The sequence below is a fragment of the Thunnus maccoyii genome, chromosome 17, assembly GCF_910596095.1.
Source record: "Thunnus maccoyii chromosome 17, fThuMac1.1, whole genome shotgun sequence".
NCBI classification, from domain to species: domain Eukaryota; kingdom Metazoa; phylum Chordata; class Actinopteri; order Scombriformes; family Scombridae; genus Thunnus; species Thunnus maccoyii.
Window position 1 is genome coordinate 700,751 of NC_056549.1, and position 23,515 is coordinate 724,265.

At 38.9% G+C, this 23,515-nt stretch overlaps 1 protein-coding gene and 1 long non-coding RNA gene across 2 annotated transcripts in view; both read right to left on the bottom strand.

Moving 5' to 3' along the window:
• Window positions 1-23,515, bottom strand: part of LOC121881889 (NLR family CARD domain-containing protein 3-like) — an 87,723-nt gene that overhangs the window by 45,773 nt on the left and 18,435 nt on the right. The gene's annotated exons all lie outside the window — the stretch shown is intronic.
• Window positions 72-3,570, bottom strand: LOC121881965. Its single transcript, XR_006091970.1, has 3 exons — window positions 3,511-3,570; window positions 398-445; window positions 72-92 (listed from the first exon to the last, which is right to left on the bottom strand). It is a non-coding gene; the product is annotated as an uncharacterized LOC121881965 (long non-coding RNA).

Here is a 23,515-nt window from a genome sequence, read left to right on the forward strand (position 1 = left end):
TGGTCTGGCTGTCATGTTCCCCACACAGAGAGCTTTTAGAGGGAGGGACTCCCTCCTCTCTGTCCTCACACTGATCCATAGCAGAGAAACACCTTCACACAAACACAACAACAAGCTCATTCATTACAACAAGCTGCACATCACAGAGCCACACTGCTGTCTATCACACTGTCATTCTTTATTCTACCACCAGATGGAGCCAAAGTCAGTCATTACTTTAAGATTTCCACTGTGTTTACATGTTGAAGAAACTGCATTAACTATGTTCCTTTTTATACAGTTGTATTTTTGTCCACTAGAGACTCATATGCAGCAAGTTATAGTTCACTTCTGTTTAAAAACTGATGACATGATATATTTTTATTCAGCTGTGTGGCAGAAAGAAGAAAATACTCACCAGGTGAATTCAGATCCACATCTGGTCACAGAGTCGTTCTACCTTCACCTGTAGAGGAAACACAGAGAGAAGCTGCAGCTGATTCTCCTTCATCAGTCCTTCATCATCAATCTGAGGACACTGTCACTCTCTCATAACTTCACAGTCAAAGTCCAAAACCATAAAGATGATATTAAACCAGTGAACCTTGCAGCAGAGTTCAGCTCCAAACACACAGGAGGAACCTGCCAAGACTCTCTGTGAGGACATTAAACAATCTCACAGTGCCGCAGTATTCTGATTTACCTGGAAACTGATGTTCATTTGTCCACAAACTAATGTCATTGTTGTCTGTCTGATGTAAACAGAACAGCAAAGAACTGAACTTGTGTTCCGTGTGATCAACATCATCTGTATATTTTTACCTTTACATGCACACTACTGCCTGTTGTGCCTGATTTTAATCATGTCCAGGATATGATATGTAACATAATCAGGTTATTGATCTCTGTATGATTATAACATTATCCAGGTTATTGATTAACTGACTCCACATTGGAGACAGTCTCTGTTTTTTCTCTACAGCTGCAGGTATCTGACCACACTCACCTGTCTGACCTTGTTTTATGATCCAATATTTATTATAATTCTATTTTTTCCTTCATTATACAACTTACTGTGCACAATCATTAAAACAGTATAGATGTTTTACAGCTGAGTGCTTGAGCATTAAAAGAATATATGACTATAATTGTATATTGTGTATAGTGTCCTGTAGTATTTTCTATAATCTCTACAGGATGTCAGTGTTAATCTGTTTACACAGGATTTAGACAGATACTCGTTAATCTCAGCATTGATGAGGTACTGAAGTTTTCCACCAACAGCAGCTGTTTAGAGGTTTGGTTCACCTGTAAAATGTCACTGAAATGGAAGCAAAACGACGCTGTTGCATCGCTGCTGCTGCTGTCATATCAATAATATATATTATATATATACAGTTTACTAATATTATATATTGTTGATTACTGATTCACATCGCTGTCCCTTCAGGGGTTTTAAAGGAGCACAGAGAGGCGTTTTTGACATCTGTCATTACAGGATCAAACATCTGGATTTATAGATGACATCATCAAAATGCCTTCATTTGATTGGCTCAGAAAATCAATTATTTTACTTTAATTTCAGGACGTTGATCATTGTTTATCATCAGGTTATCTTTTGTTAAACCTGCATGACTCCAGTTGAGGACACATATCGTCCACATGCTGGTTATGAGTGTTATCCATGTGGAGAATATTATGATGTTTGCTTAGAACAATAACCTGGTTCTCATTCATGATTCTGACATAATGAGGTTGTTTATTAAGTATCAGCCAGAAGTTTCTGCCTTTAGTCTCCTCTCAGTATCAGCTCTTTACTGTCCTGCATTGGACATCATTCTTCCTCTTTGGTGCCGTTCCAGCTGGCTTGTTTATGCCTAAAATCAGTCCTGACTGTATGTGTCACACTCAGGGCCATGATGAGTTTCCAACAATCATATATTGAATAAACATAAAGTTACTGATGCAATAAAAATAAATATCACTGCAGACAATAGTTGTCAGTTATCATATTTATGATTTCTTCTTAATCTTAAGTTGCCATGTTTTTGCCTTTTAGTCAGTCTTGGATAATAAGGAAGTTAGTTCAGAAGATTATATGGTTGAATTAACAGAAGCTTGAACCTTAATGATTCACATCATCATCATCATCATCATCAGAACGAGAGTGAACATGTAAAATCTGTCAAACTAAACAGTTTTATTTGCTGCTGCAGCTCTCAGCCTGGTTAAATAACTGAATATCATCAGTGAAAAGATGATTTCAACAGTATTTCTGTGACTAAAACATTATCAGAGATTTTCAACTGTAACATATTTTATGATTTTTTATTACAGTTAATCACTAACAACGTGACCTATGAACAGTGAATGTTCCTCACTAACTTAATGACACAGTTATAAAGTCATAATAACTGTAAAAATGTTTGTAAGTTTAAAGCTGACTGAAGGAAGTGACTCTTCATACTGTCATGAAACTTCGCTAACGATTAAATTAATGGAACACATAACTCCTGACTTCAAGAAAAGGTTTTAAAAAACAAACTTAAAACAGTTTGAAACAGTTTGAGTTGATTTTATGTAAAATCTGTCAGTAAATAATCACATCACTTTGTACAGTCAGTCAATGTTGAAAGCTGATCAAACTGTTTATTGATCAGATTGGTTTGATATCAAAGCATTGCTAGCTAGCGATACTGTTGCTAATGCTAGTTATAGCAGATTTTTACTGTTTTATGATCAATAAATTAACTGACTGCAAAACATTTATTTAAACAACACAGTTTACTTTTAATGACCAAAACTAAACAGAACTAACTCGCATATTTTGATCATATTATTTAGTTAACATGTAAAAATCAGTGTCATTGTACCTTTAACTCTTTAACAGCCAGTGACAGTTGTGTTCTGTACTTTATACAGTTGTGCTCATAAGTTTACATACTCTGGTAGAATTTGTGAAATATCGGCCATATTTTGGAAAAAATCACTGATTATGCTGAAAACTTTTATTTTATTTTGGGTCATTTATTATTACATAATTGTATTTGCCCTTTTTAAATCATAATGATAACTGAAATCACCAAAATGGTCCTGATCAAAAGTTTACATCCCTTTGAATGTTTGACCTGATAATAAACACACAGGTTTAAATGGCTATGAAGGGTAAGTTTCTACACCTGTAATTAGTGTCTGTGTATAAATAGTCAGTGAGTTTCTGCACATTTCATCCAGAGCTGCTCTGACTTTACTGGATACTGAGCCACGAGGAAAACAACAGAAAAGATAGTTGAACTTTATAAACCAGGAAAAGGATATAAAAAGATATCCAGAGATGTGAAAATGCCAATCAGTGGAAATGAAGTTGATACCAAACCACAGTCAGGTAGAACAACAAAGATTTCAGCTACAACTGCCAGAAAAACTGTTCAGGTTGCAAAGAAAATCAACATAACTCATCACTATAACAACCATCTCTACTGGTATCACATCATTTAACACAAACATGATGGAAACTGTTGGTTACGTTACCTTTAGATGCTGAAAATCATCTGAATCAAGCTGATGAGTGAAGATGAAATTAATCAGCAGCTTCAACAGGAAACCAACCAGAAGAAGAACAAACATGTAACTGACAGCAGGAATTTTTTAAGGTCTTTGATTCTCAAACAGTCTCAACTCTCTGTATTCATCTTTAACCTGAAGTGTCTTTAAGGAAATCTGATAACAGAACAGCAGCTCTGAACTTTGGAACAAAGAATCTGGAACAAAAGTCAAATATCAACAGACAATATGAATCTTTCTCAGTTGGATCATAAAGTCTGATGTTTGACTTTTATTCCAACAAGTAAATAAAAAGTGTTGAGATGCATTAATGCAGTCTGTTGTATCTCTGTGATATGTGCAAAAATAAATTGTTCTTTCTGTTCTTCATTATTATGATTCATTATTATAACATCTGTGTCCTCAGACACACTGGAGACAATCATTAAACTCTGTTTAACCAGTAAAACCATTGAAATGAAAAACCTCTTTTTAAGAGTCCTGGCTGAGAGCGGCAGCAACAACGATGATTACAGACAAACAACATAAAACACAAAACACATAAATATATCATGTCTCATAAATACATCACAATAATAGAGTGAAAACACTGCAGTACAGTCATATAAAATATTACATCCTGAAGAAAACAACCCAGCAGCTGTCTGGATAAAACTAAGTGAAATAAAATGAATAAAATCAACCTGAAACAACGACTCAATGAGACACATTCAGCTGTAAAATTCCTCTAAAACAGCAACACACAGATTGTGCAACAATTATTTTAATTCCTGAGGAGGAAACAAGTTTTACTGTTTGAAAATCAAGTTGCAGAAGATTCATACACATAAAATAATAAATTAATAAATATGAGTCCTGGGAACAAAGAGCAGCTGTAACCCAAGAATGACTTTATAGAGGTTAAAGAGGAGCAGCCGACCCGGGTATAGAGCTCCATGATATACAGTATCCAGGGAATCTATACTGAGAAGTTGCATGTATGTACAGTTCATCCTGACAGCTAAACAAAGGAAGGAAAACATCCAGTCATGTCATGAGTCATCAAGGATAAAGTGTTTATAAGACAATAAAAACAACAGCAGGGAGCAGAGTTTTACGTCATGCAGAGGTTTTTGGACAGTGTTTAAAGTGAATTAAGTTTGGTGCAGTGCAGTAAATAACAGCATATCTGTGTAAAAATATTGACAAAGAGAGTTTATATAAATACAGAACAACAGCGGTCCCAGGACTGATCCTTGAGGAACACCGTTAGAAACTAGAAGCCGTCAGTTTGGACTCACTGACAGATAACTGTCATCACTGTCTGGTTCAGTGAGCAGTTCATGTCAGAGAAGCAGACGCCAAACCTGCTAAATGTAATTATGGAAATCACAAACCTCCTTAATACCACATGGTGAAAAGTACATTTACTCAAGTATTATGCTCACAGTTATGAGGTTCACGTACTTTACTTTAATATTCCCATTTTATGCAGCTGTGTACTTCACTGTACTGGTCATTCTACTACATTTATCTTACAGCTTGTTACTTTACAGGTTAAGATTTTACACACAATTTATACAATCAACAAACAAAATATGTGTTACTATAGATTAAACTATCCAGCAGCTGATCCACCTTGAACAGGCATTAAGTTATGTAGGAAGGTTGTACGGATGATATATCTGCACTTTTACTGAAGTACATGTTTGAATGCAGGACTTTTTCTTTAACAGAGTATTGTTAGTGTGGTATTAATACTCTATAATTTTATTTATAAAGCGCCAAATCACAACAAAAGTCATCTCAGGGCTCTTTCTACATAGAGCAGGTCTAGACTGAACTCTTTAATTTACAGAGACCCAACATTCCTCCATCAGCAGCAGGAAAACCTCCGTTTTTCCTCCAGCGGTAAGAGAAAACTACCACCATTGCCAATACCAACATTCTCAATTAGAGAAAGGATGAAAATAAGGAGGTTTGAGTTTGAACCCAAATCACTAAATCCAAGATGTCTGAGATGAAATATGTATTCTAACAAAAGCAGGACACGTCATCCTCCAGAGAAGGTTTTATAACTTATATTCTGAGACTAAAAACATGTTGAGTTGATCAGTTTGAACCTGTTAGAAAAGCAGCCGGTCGATGACTGAAAGTTGATGGAAACATGCAGACCAGCAGAGATCTGATGTTGTGTTTGAGTTCAGTGATGTTTTCAATTGATCAGGTTTTTAATATTTATATGTTCACCTGCTGCTCGCCGTCCCATAATCCTCTGGGATCTGACATTGCATTTCATCATGGATCTGTCTATCGATCATCTCCTCTGTCAGTGGTTCAGTCTCTCCTGATTTGACTCCGCCCCCTGGTCAGGAGGTGGGGCTACAGGTGGGCTGGCCCCGCCCCCTCCCTTCATCACAGAGACCTTCACAGTGATTGGCTGAGAATGAAAGAGCCACATCATCAGGAGGATTTAACTCCGCCCATCAGCGGCTCCCCTGGCTCCGCCTCCTCTGCAGGTACACACACCTGTTTTTTTACTGAGGGATGAAGATAAGTTGTTGGGATGTTTCTATAGTGTTGTGATGACCTCACCTGTCACCTGGGCATTATGGTCCTCTGTGATGTCACTGCTGACATCATCAGGAGGCCAGCGCAGCTCGCTGCTCTCAACTTCACCTGCGTCTGTCGGCTCCACCATGATGGACGGCAGATGCCTGGAGAGTTTTGGAAAACACTCAACAGCGTCTGGAAACACCTGGAGAGGAAGAAGAAGAGTTTATTGAAGGGAGAGTCCACCCAAAATCTATGTGTGTGTGTGTGTCTGTGTGTGTGTGTGTGTTCACTTCTGTCATCTCAGCCAATCACGGTGCCCTCTGCTGGATACACCAGAATATTACTACACAAACACACACACACACACACACAGAAGAACACGTGTGTTTGTGTTGCACGTCAGTCACCATGGTAACACAACATGAAGTCACACTAACAGACTCCATTAAACTGGATGCTGCCTGAAGTTTGTAATTAACATTGATTTTTTTCTTATTAGTTTATGCATGGTCTTGCACCAGTCTGTCTATCAGAAATGCTTTGATTAACCAGTGAGGCCTCTCAGATCCTCAGCAGTTTGTTTTTATTTATGTTCTGCAAAAGCTCTTTAAGCCGTGTCCTGTTTTAAGCCAGTGAGGCAACATGCACAATACGAGGGCCCTGAAACCTGCACACAGAAATGAAATGCAGCCATGATTCATGTTATTACACCTGTGCTCTTCCCGGTATGACACGTTAAAATGTCTGCTGTGAAAAATGTCTGTTACTGTCAGGAATTAGGAGGCAGATATAGTTTTGATCTCTGAGGTTAGGGACAGGAACTGGCTGTAACTTTATGAATCCTCTGTTGACTAGTTCAACGTAGCAGCCTGAAGGGCTTCCTTCCATCTTTATATATCAGATCCTATGAAGGAGACGCCCCCCAAAATGGAAGACAAAGCTTTGCTGCTGTGACGGACGGGACGCTGTGTGATAACGGTTTGCTTTCCCTTGTCTGAAAAAATCAAGAAATGCAGCTTCTCTGTAGAAAACTGCAGCTGGTGTGGATGCACAGAAACTGTCCAAAACAAAGCTGTCGTTTATATCAAATGATTCAGTCAGTAAGAACAAATGCATTTTGAATGGCAACAATATAACTTTAAGAACCACTATGTAGAACTGCTTCCATTTCGCACAAGCTGAACAAATTTAGTCAAAGCTACAAAAGAAGTTGCAGCTGCTCGCGCCGCAGTAGTACGTGGGTAATATACAAACGCATATTGATTAACTTTGTGCTTTGATAATCTGTTGTTGCGTTGCATTTGAACAGATTATAGATTGTGTCTTTTTTGCGAAGGTCGTCTCAGTTTTTATGTCTGTATTTATGAAGCGAAAGTCGTAGCTATCTGCCCATCAGAAGGTCCTGAGCTGCTTCGATGCTTCGGCCTTACAGACACACTCGTCTTGTAAAAGTTAAAAAGATGTAATGTTATATTTTATTGAATGTTTCTGAGTGACAGTCAGGCTCGTTTTCATTTGCCATCTCGCTGTGATTGTGTGTAACTGTGAAACTGCTTCAGCTTCACTGTAGCTGAATGTTGAAAGTTTTCTGTGAAACGTCTGTTGAACTCAAACAAATCAGCACAACGTGACAGAAGGAATCCACCGGTCTAACATGGGTCCTTAAACGCATCGCCTCTCTGAATCACAATGAACGAACCTCGACAAACATGACAATCTGCTCTCTGATGGATAAAACAATGACATGTTTGTTTGTTTGTCATGTTGTGTTGAACTCTGATCAGTCACATCTGATATCACAAACTATAAAACACGAGTTGCAGAGGCCTGAGAATGAAAACGCTTCCGTAGTTTTCTACTCATACGTCATAAAAACCCACCACATGTAAAACCTGTAGTCAGCACAACGACACACAGATGAGACAAAGCTGCAGTGTTTACACATCATTCTGCTTCAGAACAACTACATGGACTTTACACGTCATTTTCTTGGGTTTGAACCAACAAACGGAGGCAGTTTGATGCTGGATCATTCTTAGTCTGGGCTTAGTTCTGAATTTCTCAACTAGACTAATTTAACTCTTTACTGGAATTGACAGGAACTCTTTATAAGCTGGTTAGTAAGTATTTACTGTCACAGCCTCTAAATGTTGGAGCAGATTGTGTAAAAGATTAGCTGATTGTTTTTGACCCTTGAATTTCTTGTAAAAACCTTCCTCTATAAACATGCTTAAAACCTCTTTTAATTTCCATCACAGTTGTAGAGTTTAGAAAAGAAAAGTTCTATATGAGTAAAATATTTACACCTTAACTTGAGGGCGCTCTGCCGGCCGCAAAGGGTGAAGATGAGCTGCAGTGTCTGGGAGTCGAGCCGCAGGGCTTTTTAACCCTCAGACTGATCTGTCACCTGCTGTGTGAACAGACTTTCAGCGGGTTCGACCTTTACTTCATAGATCCGTGTGTGTTGTGTGTTTGAGCTGCTGACCGTGTTGTAGTCGACGTGTGTTGAGCTGAAGTTTGTTTTACTTCCTTGGTGTGTTAAAGCGCTGAGTGCTGTACAGACCACAAACATTCACTGAAATCATCTTGTTCTTTGTCTTCAGTCACGTCTCACGTCTGTGTGTCCAGCACAGAGCAAAGACCAGAGAACCAGAGGATCTCACTGAAGTGTGGGAGGAACAGGATGTTTCAGACTCTTGTTTTGTAAAGTGCATGTTTCCTGTAGCTTGAGGCAGGTGAGAGTTTGAGGCTAGTTCACCAAATGTGCACTTTTTTCATTTGACAAACACCTTGTGAAAGTGGGTGGAGTTGAGGTTTTTGAGGTTTTATTTTTCGTGCTCTGCAGCCATTGAGAATGTATTGATTTATCGCCTGCCCAGAACACAAACCTGATTGGCTGTTGCTGTGATGATGTAACTGCTGCTGCTACAGGTGAGTGGTCATCTGGGCTACCTGCATTTAGTGTTTTGTTACAGTGCATGCACCTCTGAAACAGACGAGCTGTAGAAACAGGCTGAGTAGACGAAGCAAACCAAACTGTTCATATTTACTCTGTGTGTATCCTGGTATCCAAAAACCTTTTTTATGCATTTGATCATGTGATGGTCCTGCAGTCGACCCGTGTTTCTACTGGAGTAGAACCTGCTGATTTATTTATTGAGTTCAAATGATTTTGATTTGCAGATATCTGGACTCATGTGTTCATCATCAACAGGATTTCTTTGTATCACCGTCATTTGTAATAAACTGATTTCACGTCGTTGTCATTTTTACAAAAGCTGAAGGATCTTTATGAGATTTTAAAGAGAAACTTGACACCAGACAGCTGTAAATCCTGTTTACCTCCTATTTACACTGTTTCATGTTTTACAGTCGCCAGTTACACAGCAGCTGCTTTTAGGAAATTATTGAGAAAATCTCAAATGCTAATAGTAGCTAAGAGTATTAGTCAGGTAAATAATTGTTAAGAATCTGATTTATCAAACCTTTTTTTATTTATTAAAATAGTTGGCACTTACAAACTCAACTTTTTTCTGTTTATTTTTTTAATAATTTGTACCAAAACTGCACCACCTTCTCTACAAAATGTTCTAAATCTAGGAAGTTAGTGTAAAATGAAAGGACCTGTAAACTAAAGCGTCACTGTTTGTGCAGCTCTCTACACCAGCTGTGTGTTGGATAACATTTCACAGAATCATCTTTTTATGTGTCTATTTTTCCAGGTTTGCCTATAAATGCCTGATTTGAAGTTGTGTCGACACTTCTTCCAAAAGTGAAGTAACCTGATTGTTGAAGCCAACTGTCTGATTTGCAGTTTATTCCGGGACATACAGACAGGTGACAATTTAAAGGAAAACCCGGTCCAGGTCTGAATGCTGGACCCCCACAGTGAGGGGGTCTGGGGGTTCTGTTATGCTGTGGGGGGCATTTTGCTGACATGGTTTGGGTCCACTTGTCCCCTTAGAGGGAAGGGTCACTACTAATCAGTACAAAGGATCACATTCAGGATCTGATGTTTACATAAAGTAACCCCCTCTTACCTCTTTGATTGATTGATTGATTTTATGGATGAAGATACAAAAAACAAAAATCCAAGGGATAACATGTTAAAGTGAAAACATTCATTTCCAACATGGTCCCAAGATGTTAAAAAAAGTTATTTATTAGTATAAACCCCTTGAGATGTTTCGGAGGGGAACCATCCATCTAAACATACCAAGTGATGAAACTGATCTAATATCAGCAGGTAAATTATTCCAATCTGCTACTTTCAATTCAATTCAGTTTTTATTTATATAGCGCCATATCACAACAAAAGTCATCTCAAGGCACTTTTCACATAGAGCAGGTCTAGACCGTACTCTTAAATTTACAGAGACCCAACAATTCCCCCATGAGCAGCACTTGGCGACAGCGGTAAGGAAAAACTCCCCTTTAACGGGAAGAAACCTCAAGCAGAACCGGCTCTAGGTAGGCGGCCATCTGCTTTGACCGGTTGGGTTGAGAGAGAGAAGGGGGAGGGGGTATGGTATTTATGGTGAAACAAAGGAAAAAGAACCAAAAAGCAACGCAGGAGTGTGAGGGAGAGAGTCTGAACTGGCAGCTTCTATGACTTATGGTCCAGGTGTGTCCCATCCTGCCCCTGCAAACAGAAAACAGCAGCAACAAGGAGCACAAAGCAGAGGGGCTGTCACACATCAAATCACCACAAACTAACCAACATACAGAAAACTTGGACCAGATGTTTCAGTACAGGTGAACTCAGGCCTGTTTCCTAAGAAAACGTATTGGATAGACACCTGACAGGCTCTTTTTATTTTTCTCTTCTTTCATTTTTTCTTAAACATTAATTTATGATTAAAAACGACAAAGTCAAATAAAGAAGGACTGTAAAACATCACAATGTGAGAAATATACACTGTAACAAATTTCCCTGTAAAATGACAGTAAACTACTGGCAGCTGTAGTTGCCAGCTTTTTACCATTTTTTTTTACAGTGTCACTACCATAATTTACTTTAACAGTTAATTGCTGAAAACATTATTCCAGTATTCTGCTGTAGAATGTGAGGTTTACAGTTTGATACTGTAGCTAGGCCGGCAGTAATATGTTGTATGTAGGCTATTATGAATTATGAAAGGTGTAGGTATAGACCAGGCCAGACTAACGTCAGTATTCACTGATGTGTAGTTCAAGAGAAAATGTAACTATATTTTCTTAGTATGACTGGCCTTTTGATTTGATTCCACAAGGGAGGATGAACGATGATATATATGATGTTGATGGTTGCATGTGGCTCCTGTCCCTTTTGGTTCCAAATGCATCAAAATTTACAGTATTTTACCATATTTAGAAAGAACAGTACCTTACCTTACTGTTAGAATTTAGTTGTATTTTTATAGCAATTTATTACACTGTATGTAACATCTGTAAAGATCACGTCTGCTGAATTAATGCTGTTATAAATGTTCTAATTAGAGAAAAACACAAGTAGTGTAGTATAAGTAGAAGTAGTATAACATTACACATCGATGTAAAAAACAAGTGATGTTCTCTGAATAAGTAGTGAATGAATGTTTTTATTCAAGGGTAAAACAACCAAAGCTGCCCAGCAAACATGAGCTTACAAGACTGCAAGAATATTAGGCATTAATTAATATAAAGGTATAATCAGGGAACTCCTCCTATAAGGAACATTTAATGTCCAGAGGAAACATCAAAGCTTGAATTTAATTCTCAATTTGATCAATTAATCAATCACATAACCAGTCACTTATCTGATTTAACAATTAAAGTATGATTGTCTATAAGGTTAATAGATCAGAAGTTAAACACTTTTTCATTTTAAAAATATGTGATATGTGATTTTAAAAATATGATTGCATAATTACCATATACACATTCATTAACTCCTATGACAGTTAAAAATCAATTTGAAGTTCTAATCTATCAATAGACGGCAGTAGTGTCACATATTGTAAAATATAATAAAATTTGAAAAAATCTCTTCAATAGATTATCATACAGCTATCAAAGTTATACCTTTTTTATGTATTTCTATGACAAACAACATTAAGTGATTTACATAATGATTAGGCATTTAATGCTGACAAATTCAGATTTGGCTCAGATTTGCAGAGAGACTCAATGAATGTCACTGTGAGTTAGAGTTTATGACTCTTGTCTGTGTAGATAAGGAAAGAGGTTTTCTGTCCATGTGTGTTATCAGTCCTTTCTCCTGGGTCAAATGACTCCAAAGTCATTTATGCTTTTGGTTCAGGCCATAATTTAGTTATTGGTCAGAAATGGTCTCTCATGAGGTCTATTCAATCTCCATTTTGTCACAGTGTTTAACTTTGGTCAGTGTCATGTTGGCAAAGAAGTCAGTTCGGGGGTGAACAGTGCACTTCCTTGGGTGTCTGCATTCACCCCCTCAATTTGAAATTAAAGAAATTTGATTTATCCCATTAAATTAAATAAAACAGCATAGTGTCCCACAAGACAATATTTACATCACCTGCAGAGGCAAGAAAAACTGAAGGAAAGCAACCCATACATGTTATTATATACATACATGTCAGACACATTACATCAGATAGAAACATATGTTGATGTTCATGATTTAACACAAACTGAGCTGATGTCAAACAGACTGGGATGTTTGCTGGACATTTTCAGGAAAAACTTCACTTTAAGATCCTGATAAAATGGAATAACTAACAGCCACTAACAGCTACAAGATGCTGCTCCAAGAAAACTTTACTGAAGTCAATCAGAGTCAACACAGTTTTTACACATAAATTCAGCCCAGAGGAGATCATTTCACTACTTCTAATAGAAACAATATTCTGACATTAAAGCACAGTCAGTGATCCAAATGAAACCAGAGTGAAACCTCGTCCACCATCAACATTTAAACACAGGAAGCTGCTGTCACTTCCAGTTTCTGTTGTTCACTGGTGAACAGAGTGAACAGTGATGTCAGCAGCTGTCTTCAGTCAGCAGTGTGACTGTTTGTCTACACAGGAGGAGACTCTTCCTCAGACAGACGACACAGAGACACTGAGGAACCAGACTGCCAGAACCCAAACCCAGGATACAGACGCTGAGTGAATGTGGTGTTGAAGGTGTGGAGGTGGATCAGTGTGTCAGAGGAGACTCTGTAGAAGGACAGAGTGCCAGCAGGACAGTCCACATACACTGCTACTCTGTTAGAGACAGAGGACGAGGAGGAGGAAGAGGAGGATAAGGAGTGGATGGGTTTTAATCTATTTTTGTGATTGACAGAGTAACCATTAACATCAGAGCAGATCAGACTCCAGGACTGATCATTAAATCCAAACACACAGTCATCACTGTTTCCTTTCCTGCTGATTCCTCTGTAAGTCACTGATATATTAACTCCTCTTCTCCACTCGACCTCCCAGTAACAGCGACCAGTCAGACCATTTCTACACAGCAGCTGCCAGTGGCAGTCAAATCTGTCTGGATGATCAGGATATGACTGATCCTCCTCCACACATGTCACCTTCCTGTTGTTGTCAGACAGTTTGAGTTTTCTGTGTGCTGTCTTTGTGTCCAGTGTGAGTTCACAGAAATCTGATGAAGAGAAGAAGAAACAACACAGCAGCAGTTTATCATCTGACACACCTGATGGATTTATTCTCTGTTTAAGTTCTGATCTGTTGTTCATTTCTATAAAGTTTAATGACACATTTTGTCAGTAATGTTTTAATGAATAAATACCACAAAGACCAACTTTGTATTTAAAAAGAAACTGACTGTGTTCTGTTTAGTTGTCATGAATCAAATTAAATCCACACTTACACTTCTTCAGACCAGGTTTTAACCTGAGCTCTCCACCATGGTTCAACCTGGAGGAAGAAACACAGTCAGAATGATTTTCTATCCAACATGAGTCCTAACCGCTGTTCAACATGATGCAGTGTTCCTCAGTTTGTCAGAGTGACACAGAAACAGGCTGCAACTCATCTCTCCATACCTGAGAGTGTCCAGTCTCCAGTGTGGATCCTTCAGTCCAGCAGACAGCAGCTTCTCTCCTGACTTTCCTGGATGATTGTAGCTCACATCCAGCTCTCTCAGATGGGAGGGGTTGGAGTTCAGAGCTGAGGCCAGAGAAGCACAGCCTTCCTCTGTGATCAGACAGCCTGACAGACTGGAATTCAGAAAATAAAGTTAACTTTTTTAGAGAATCATGTTAGCAGAAAAATCCAACAGATGTTGACCATCTTCAATAACATGAACCATGGTGAACTGTTTAACAAATATCTGAAACCTGACCTCAGAGTTTTCAGTTTGCAGTGTGGACTCTCCAGCCCAACAGACAGGAGCTTGACCCCTGAATCCTGCAGGTTATTGTTACTCAGATCAAGCTCTCTCAGACTAGAGGACTGGGAGCTGAGAACTGAGGACAGAGCTGCACAGCTTCTCTCTGAGAGGTTACAGCCACTCAGCCTAAAGAATAAATAGCGATGAACAAAATTAAAATGTTTTATTTATCATGTATAAAATTTGAACATATTTAAAATTGTTAATATATCCAGTGTTTCATCCACTTACAGAGCTTTATTTGAAGCTTTGACCAGTGGCAGCAACCTCAGAAGAGCCTCCTCTGAAGCAGAGTATTTCTTCAGGTCAAACACATCCAGATCTTTTTCTGATGACAGTAAGATGAAGACCAGAGCTGACCACTGAGCAGGAGACAGTTCAACTGTGGAGAAACTTCCTGATCTCATGTACTGTTGTATCTGCTCCACTAGAGAACGATCATTCAGTTCATTCAGACAGTGGAACAGATTGATGCATCTCTCTGCAGACAGATTCTCACTGATCTTCTTCTTGATGTACTCAACTGTTTCCTGATTGGTCTGTGAGCTACTCCCTGTCTGTGTCAGCAGACCTCGTAGGAGAGTCTGATTGGTCTGCAGTGAAAGACCCAGGAGGAAGCGGAGGAACAAGTCCAGATGTCCATTCGGACTCTTTAAGGCCTCGTCCACAGCACTCTGGTAGAAACATATCTCAGATTCTTCTTTAGTTTCAGACTTCTGGGATGTTGTTTGTTTTTCTGCCAGCAGATTGACTCCAGACTTGATGAATGTCAGATGGACATGAAGAGCAGCCAGAAACTCCTGAACACTCAGATGGATGAAGCAGAACATCTTGTCCTGGTACAGCCCTCTCTCCTCTCTAAAGATCTGTGTGAACACTCCTGAGCACACAGAGGCTGCTCTGATATCGATGCCACACTGTGTCAGGTCTGATTCATAGAAGATCAGGTTTCCTTTCTGTAGCTGCTCAAAAGCCAGTTTTCCCAGAGACTCAATCATCTTCCTGCTCTCTGGACTCCAGTGTGGATCTGTCTCAGCTCCTCCATCATACTTGACATTCTTCAGTTTGGACTGAACCACCAGGAAGTGGATGTACATCTCAGTCAGGGTCTTGGGCAGCTTTCCTCCCTCTCTGCTTTTCAACAAATGTTCCAGAGCTGTAGCAGTGATCCAGCAGAAGACTGGCATGCGGCACATGATGTGGAGGCTTTGTGATGCCTTGATGTGGGAGATGATGGTGCTGGCCTGCTTCTTGTCTCTGAATCTCTTCTTGAAGTACTCCTCCTTCTGTGGGTCAGTGAACCCTCTGACCTCTGTCATCCTGCTGACACACTCAGGAGGGATCTGATTGGCTGCTGCAGGTCGTGTGGTTATCCAGAGGCGAGCAGAGGGAAGCAGTTTCCCCCTGATGAGGTTTGTCAGCAGCACATCCACTGAGGTGGACTCTGTAATATCAGTCAGGATCTCATTGTTGTGGAAGTCCAGAGGAAGTCGACACTCATCCAGACCATCAAAGATGAACACAACCTGGAACTCTTCAAACCTGCAGATTCCTGCTTCTTTGGTTTCAGTAAAGAAGTGATGAACAAGTTCCACCAAGCTGTACTTTTTCTCTTTCAGCACATTCAGCTCTCTGAAAGTGAATGGAAATGTGAACTGTATGTCCTGGTTGGCTTTGTCTTCAGCCCAGTCCAGAGTGAATTTCTGTGTTAAGACTGTTTTCCCAATTCCAGCCACTCCCTTTGTCATCACTGTTCTGATTGGTTCATCTCTTCCAGGTGAGGCTTTAAAGATGTCTTCATGTTTGATTGTTGTTTCTGGTCTGACTGGTTTCCTGGATGCTGTTTCAATCTGTCTGACCTCATGTTCATCATTGACCTCTGCAGTCCCTCCCTCTGTGATGTAGAGCTCTGTGTAGATCTGATTCAGAAGGGTTGGGTTTCCTGCTTTAGCAATCCCTTCAAACACACACTGGAACTTCTCCTTCAGGTTAGACTTGAGTTTATATCGACACTCTGCAGCACGAGTTCCTGAATGAACAAACAAATGAAATCAATCAGATGATTCTACAGTAAATTGGTAGAATGTAAACATTAAACTGCAGATGTTTATATTTTCCTCCACTATGAAATATATTCAGCTCATCAGTTGAGGACAAACAGTTTCTGACTGTTTTCAGCTCAGAAGAATTCATAGATCTGATGCAGATGTGTGCATCATATTAACAGCAGAGATTGAAATATAAAGCTCTCCCATGTTGCCTCCATTTCCTCTCCATCATGTTAAATCTGTTAAAATCCTCTTACTGCTCTGCAGACAGTCAGCCAGCTCCTCCTGCTTCATTCTCCTCAGGAAGTGCAGTGTGATCTTCAGAAATGCCTCTTTGCTGCTCCTCCTCTGCTCTTCATCCTCACCGTCCAACACCTCCTCATCCTCACTCTGACTCTCTAAGCATTCTGGGTAATCTGGACTCACAACCTTCTGCATCTTCTTCATCTCGTTCTTCACAAAACTGATGATGTTCTCCTCCAGCAGCTGGAACAGAATAAAATGTAAATTTAACTGGTAGAAGTCAACATCAGATCGTCTGTGACAGATTGAAAACCTGCTGGTCTACAGAGTGCAGCATGGAGACTGTTAGGACCAGAATGGTAGTTTAGTATTTAGTCTGTGGCTATTGTAGTTAGCAGTAGTAGCTGTGCTTTATATTTACACACCATAAATATGGAGTCCAGGTGTGTTTGATGCTGCTGGACAGACTGACCACTGAGAACCTCTGAGCTCTGCTGATGAACTCTGTGAAGAAAAGATGAAGTCTTAGAATAAATAATGACATCAGTGTTAAAGATGTTGTGTTTTATTTTTTTTTTTAAATTTAAATAGAGGATAAGCCCCTTGAGATGCATCATCTCGTTTTTGAGGGGGGCCTCAAGCACAGAAAATAAAAATCACAATATTTAAGCAAAACAAAATACATTAGATAATAAATTAAACATTACAATAACACAAAACAATCAACACAATAACATCAACATGGACGTACACATAAGGGCTCTCCCACCATCCCAAACCCCACCTGCTATGTCAGGACACCTCAGAACAAATCTATAAATATTATTGTAAACTACATTTAAAGGCTTAAGATGGGATTCAGAGTTGTTCTGATATATAATATCGCCATAATCAATAATGAGAATTAAAAGCTGTATGACAATTCTTTTTCTTACTTGGAGAGTAAAACAATTAATTGATTTAGCATTCTGAGACTAGCGTTTATTTTATTTCTAATACAATCAATATGTTTTATATTTTATATTTAAATATATTGACTTTAATAAGTGGAAATCCATCAGGAAAATTAATAACCAACACAGCAGGTGAATGATTAAGATTATAACTCCAACCTATTAATATGCTGCAAGACCTCTACTAGTTTAACATGAGATTGTTGTTTAGAAACCATTTTTGAATAAAAGAAAATTCTGATCGCAGAGAGCTTTGACTTTTAATTATATCAGAGTCAGATGTGTATATAATTGTGTCATCTACATATAAATTAACAGAAAAATTAGATCATACTTTTGGGAGATCATTGATAAAAATAAAAAAAGTAAAGGTCCTAAGATAGATCCTCTTGGTACACCGTTTAACAGTTAAATAATCTGGTTGATTGTGATGAACAGAAACACACTAACGACGGTCATTAAGGTAAGAATTAAACCAAAATAATACCTGTTGAGAGACACCAACAGCATAAAGTTAATCACAAGAAGATAATGGTCAACCAAGTTGAAAGCCCGTTAAATTAAACATTGCACCTGTGAACTGACCTTCGCCTAGAGATGATAATAAATCATTGGAAAATTTTACAAGGGCTGTAGTGGTGGAAAAATTAGAACGAAAAATAGACTGAAATGGGGATCAAATATTTTGACCATTAATGTACTGAGATAATTGATGAAAAAATGAATATAATATAAATATTAAATGTGGTATAAATAATAGAAAAAAGTCTATAATTACTAAGATCTAGTTGTGAAGAAGCCTGAGGCAGGTGGTAGGAGGCAGACTCAGACTCTCGTTGAATGAGTAAAAACTGAATTATTCAGTCTAGTGTACCAAAAAACAAACTACTAGCTTAACTCAGGATAAAGCAAACTAAGGCATGATCACGTGCACACAGCTACACTGTCATCCTCTAATTTCTGCTCCCTCTAAACCTATATCTCTCCCCTTAAATGGGCCCTTCAATCTATCAGGTAGAACCATATTTATTGCAGGGGTGTCCTTTCCCTTATACCACCTGGCAGATAACAATGCTACTTGTATCAGTCAACATTGTTTACACAAAACACATCCACAGCATTAAACTTCAACTGAGCCAAAACAAGTACAAATCATATAGATACTAAACCAAACATTTAATTAAATAACATAACTCCCCTTTTACTTGGTCTAACCCCGTGACATCACTGATTATGTCACCCAGTGTATAAATATAGGAAATAGTTGGGTGCCCCCTCCTTTTGTTTGTAGAGCACATGGTGAGTATGATAAGTAACAAAGAACACAATTAACTTATAGAATGCAGAACCAACCCAATAAACAATAATTAAACTTAACACTTGTCTGTGTTTTACTTTGACCAAAAATGTTGCTGGTATGTAAACTGTAACCAAACATAATGTAAACCACAAACAAACCCGGGATAGTGTGAGTCTGCAAGTTACAGATTGATCATGGACCTATGGCTAAACAAACAAGTAACAAGCATGGTTAAATTCATAAGCTATGTGGCATTGCACAATACGTCTGACAGAAAATGAACCACTTGTAGTTGAGCTGCTCATATGATGAGATGATGATGATGACAATTTCATCATTAATATGGATCTGTACAACAGAGCTTTTACTGGGACTAAGGACACTTTTCTTCTTGTTTCAGAACTGTTTACGGTTAAGAAAATCATGAGAAAGACTATTTTCTGTAATAGTTGGACTTGGCATTCTGTGGGATATTCTTCAGCAGAACACTGTCTCTCCCCAGTTTGTAGTTTTCAGAAAAGCATATGCAGGAGGAGTGTGTGTGTTTGTATTTATGAGAACAAGAATGAATCTCTACAGTCAATCAAACCTCTTCTTATGAGAGATGGAGAATAACAGACACAAACATTTTACATTCTTACCTCCTATCAGCAGACTGATGTCCATGTTTGAAATCAATCAGTCCACCCATAGACCGGTCACTCTTCATGGACACACAGCTGGGTTCAGGAGAATCTGGTCTCTGCTGATGGATACTGATGGAAACAGAGAAGTGATGAATGCAAATGTTCAATATAATTCTTCTCAGACAATGAATGTGATGAGCTCAATACATTAATAACAAAGACATCATACTTCTTCTGTTGTAAATATTCTACGTACAATGTCTGTTATTATTGCTGCGGCTCTTAACTGTATCCCATGTCCTTCATCAGAGAAAGGAATTGCTCTGGTGTGATCACTTGAAGGATCCATATTTCTTATTGTCAACAAATCTCATATGCAGAGTGAAGCTGTAAATGGAACCACGTTCCTGCACATGCTCAGTGGCGCCTGGCGTACTAGGAAGTTCTGTCCTGAGGTTCAATATCTCATGCCTGTTATCAGTCTTTGGAGTTGTTTCTAAACAGGTTACGGTAAGCAGTCTCTTCATGATGAAGGAACAGTGCAGCGATGTGGCTCAATGATGTGTTTTTAATCATTTTTGGACAACAACAGAGGTCTACGGTACAGAGGAATAAGATATATCAGGCTTTGATACAAACACAATACTTGTTAGTAGATCAGTTCATTGTTGGTTTTGATCCAAACATGAGATTTGTTGACAAGAAGAAAAACATAGAAAATCACCAGAATGATCCTTTAAACAAAGGACTTCTGTCAAGTTATAGTAGTACTAGTCTTTGAACGCCAGAAAAACAGTAACAGGATCCACTGGGAAGGGGTCAAAGGTCATTGACAAGGAGTCAGTGGACAGTCAGAGAAACATCGAGGAGGACATTCACATCTGATTTGATGACACCTGAGCAAGTTCTATTCACTGAGGAAGGCCATGTGATACAATAGAAAGACCTGGGATTTGGTAAATTAGTGGACCTCTTTAGAATATTTACCACAGTTACGTGTCACTGAGGTCAAGAATTAATTTCTGCATCAATGATTTGTACTCTTATGAGAGTTAATCTCAAACATTTTACAGTCTGACCTCTGATCAGCAGACTGCTGTAACTTACAGTGTTGATCCTGAAGATTGTGTGTTTTGTTGGATGACAGCTACAACAAACTGGTATTGTTAGCGTGGCTAACTAGCTTAGGGACCACCGATACATCTGGATCTGATCTTCCCAGGACACAGTCTGTTCAAACATGATCTCCTGCTATGAGGCCTTTGACAGCAGGACAACAGGCCTCAGTGATGTTGGTGGAGAAAAACAACATCGCCACTGGGACGCAGTTTGGACTTTTCTTCATTGCTGCTGGAACGCAGATTGGACTCTTCATCATCGCTGCTGGGACGCAGTTTGGACTTTTCTTCATTGCTGCTGGAACGCAGATTGGACTCTTCATCATCGCTGCTGGGACGCAGTTTGGACTCTTCTTCATTGCTGCTGGGACGCAGTTTGGACTCTTCTTCATCGCGGCTGGGACGGAGTGAGGATTGTAGGCAGCCAGCACAGTAAAGAGACGGTTAACTGTCCGGTGTGGGTGAGTAACCCAATATTGCATTGCTCGAGAGTGAAGACGTCCTTAAACTAAAGTTGACACCCACATCGCACCTAAGCTACATACAGGCCTGCATCAGGGGGTTGGTGTTATTTGTGTTTATTTTTGGGCCCACAATAGTAACTTGAAGTACCGTCTCTTTAGGCAATCTGGGTTGTGTTTTGCGTGTTAACTGAGGTAATAGCTGTCGGATAGTTTATATCAGCTAAACAGTACAGGTTATTTTCTGCATAAGTAAAACTGCTAGATGCCATGGATATTGCAGTACAGAGCTGTTACAGGTTCACGTTCAGTCATATTTAAAGGGTATATTGCCCGTTGTTTCATTTCCCTTACCTTGAGAACAAAGGGCTGATATATATATTTTGTTGCCATATGTTAACTCAGCTGACACCCTAAGAGAACACCAAACGAGTTTTGTTCTATTCTCTTTAAATGGAGGTAAATAAATATTATAATTTCATATAACTTTCCCTTTGGTCGAGTCAGTAAATAGGAACAGTTAGAAGCCGAGGATTTAAAGTGGAAGAGTCAAGAGTTAAAGTTACCCAATCACCCTAGTCTACTTTCATTTCAGCTGGGATCTTTGAAAGTGTTGTTTTATTTATATGGTAACATTGAACATATTATAAAAGGGGGATACAAGTGATTAGTATTAGGACGTGGTTTAAGTTAAAGAGCCCAGGACGCTGTATCTCAGGGTAGTTCATACCGGGGAAAACGCTACACGTATAACAGACGTCCGGGTCAGACAGGACATCAGCTAGACCATTTTAGAAAGTAGATCATATTAAGTTGTTAATCAGTTAATCAGTCAGACAATCAGTCATAACTATCATATCAATCTTAAAACACACTGAAATCTGATAATGTGGTGATGTAGTTAATGTTTTTAAGACTACAGAGAAAAGAATGAAAAGTGATTAATGAGTTCATGACAAAGACTTAAACATTTCCTGAGGTGTGATGGAGAGAAACAGAAACAAAGATTCTATATTCTTACCTCTGATCAGCAGATTTATGTCCATCATTGAACTCAGTAGGTTCAAACATCAACTTGAGCTTCTTGGCAGACGCCTGACTGAGTTTTAATGAGATAAATCACTTTAAGTTTAAAAAGCTGACCTCTGATCAACAGACTGATGTCCATGTTTGAATTTAATAAGTCGACCCATAGACCGGTCACTCTTCATGGACACACAGATAGGTTCAGGTTCAGGTTCAGGTCCAGCAGAGTCTGGTCTGTGCTGCTGCTCTGGGCTTCAACACAACACACACAGAGCTTTGAATGTGAATAATGATGGTGGAGTGATGTGAGTGGAGAACAGTGATGGACAGTTAGAGATCCTCATCTCACCTCTGAGCTTTGGTCTGGCTGTCATGTTCCCCACACAGAGAGCTTTTAGAGGGAGGGACTCCCTCCTCTCTGTCCTCACACTGATCCATAGCAGAGAAACACCTTCACACAAACACAACAACAAGCTCATTCATTACAACAAGCTGCACATCACAGAGCCACACTGCTGTCTATCACGCTGTCATTCTTTATTCTACCACCAGATGGAGCCAAAGTCAGTCATTACTTTAAGATTTCCACTGTGGACACATGTTGAAGAAACTGCATTAACTATATTCATTTTTATACAGTTGTATTTTTGTCCACTAGAGACTCATATGCAGCAAGTTATAGTTCACTTCTGTTTAAAAACTGATGACATGATATATTTTTATTCAGCTGTGTGGCAGAAAGAAGAAAATACTCACCAGGTGAATTCAGATCCACATCTGGTCACAGAGTCGTTCTACCTTCACCTGTAGAGGAAACACAGAGAGAAGCTGCAGCTGATTCTCCTTCATCAGTCCTTCATCATCAATCTGAGGACGCTGTCACTCTCTCATAACTTCACAGTCAAAGTCCAAAACCATAAAGATGATATTAAACCAGTGAACCTTGCAGCAGAGTTCAGCTCCAAACACACAGGAGGAACCTGCCAAGACTCTCTGTGAGGACATTAAACAATCTCACAGTGCCGCAGTATTCTGATTTACCTGGAAACTGATGTTCATCTGTCCACAAACTAATGTCATTGTTGTCTGTCTGATGTGGACAAAAAGGAGCAAAACATGTGGAATATTTAAACAACTGAAAGCTTTAACCCTTCCTTTACCAAAATACATTATCTCCACTTTGTCATGAAACTGCTGCCCAGCAATACTGTTGCTGATGTATATGCAGCAGATTTTACTGTTTTATGATCAATTAATTAACTGACTACAAAGCATTTATTTAAACAATATGATTTACTTTAAATGATATTTTT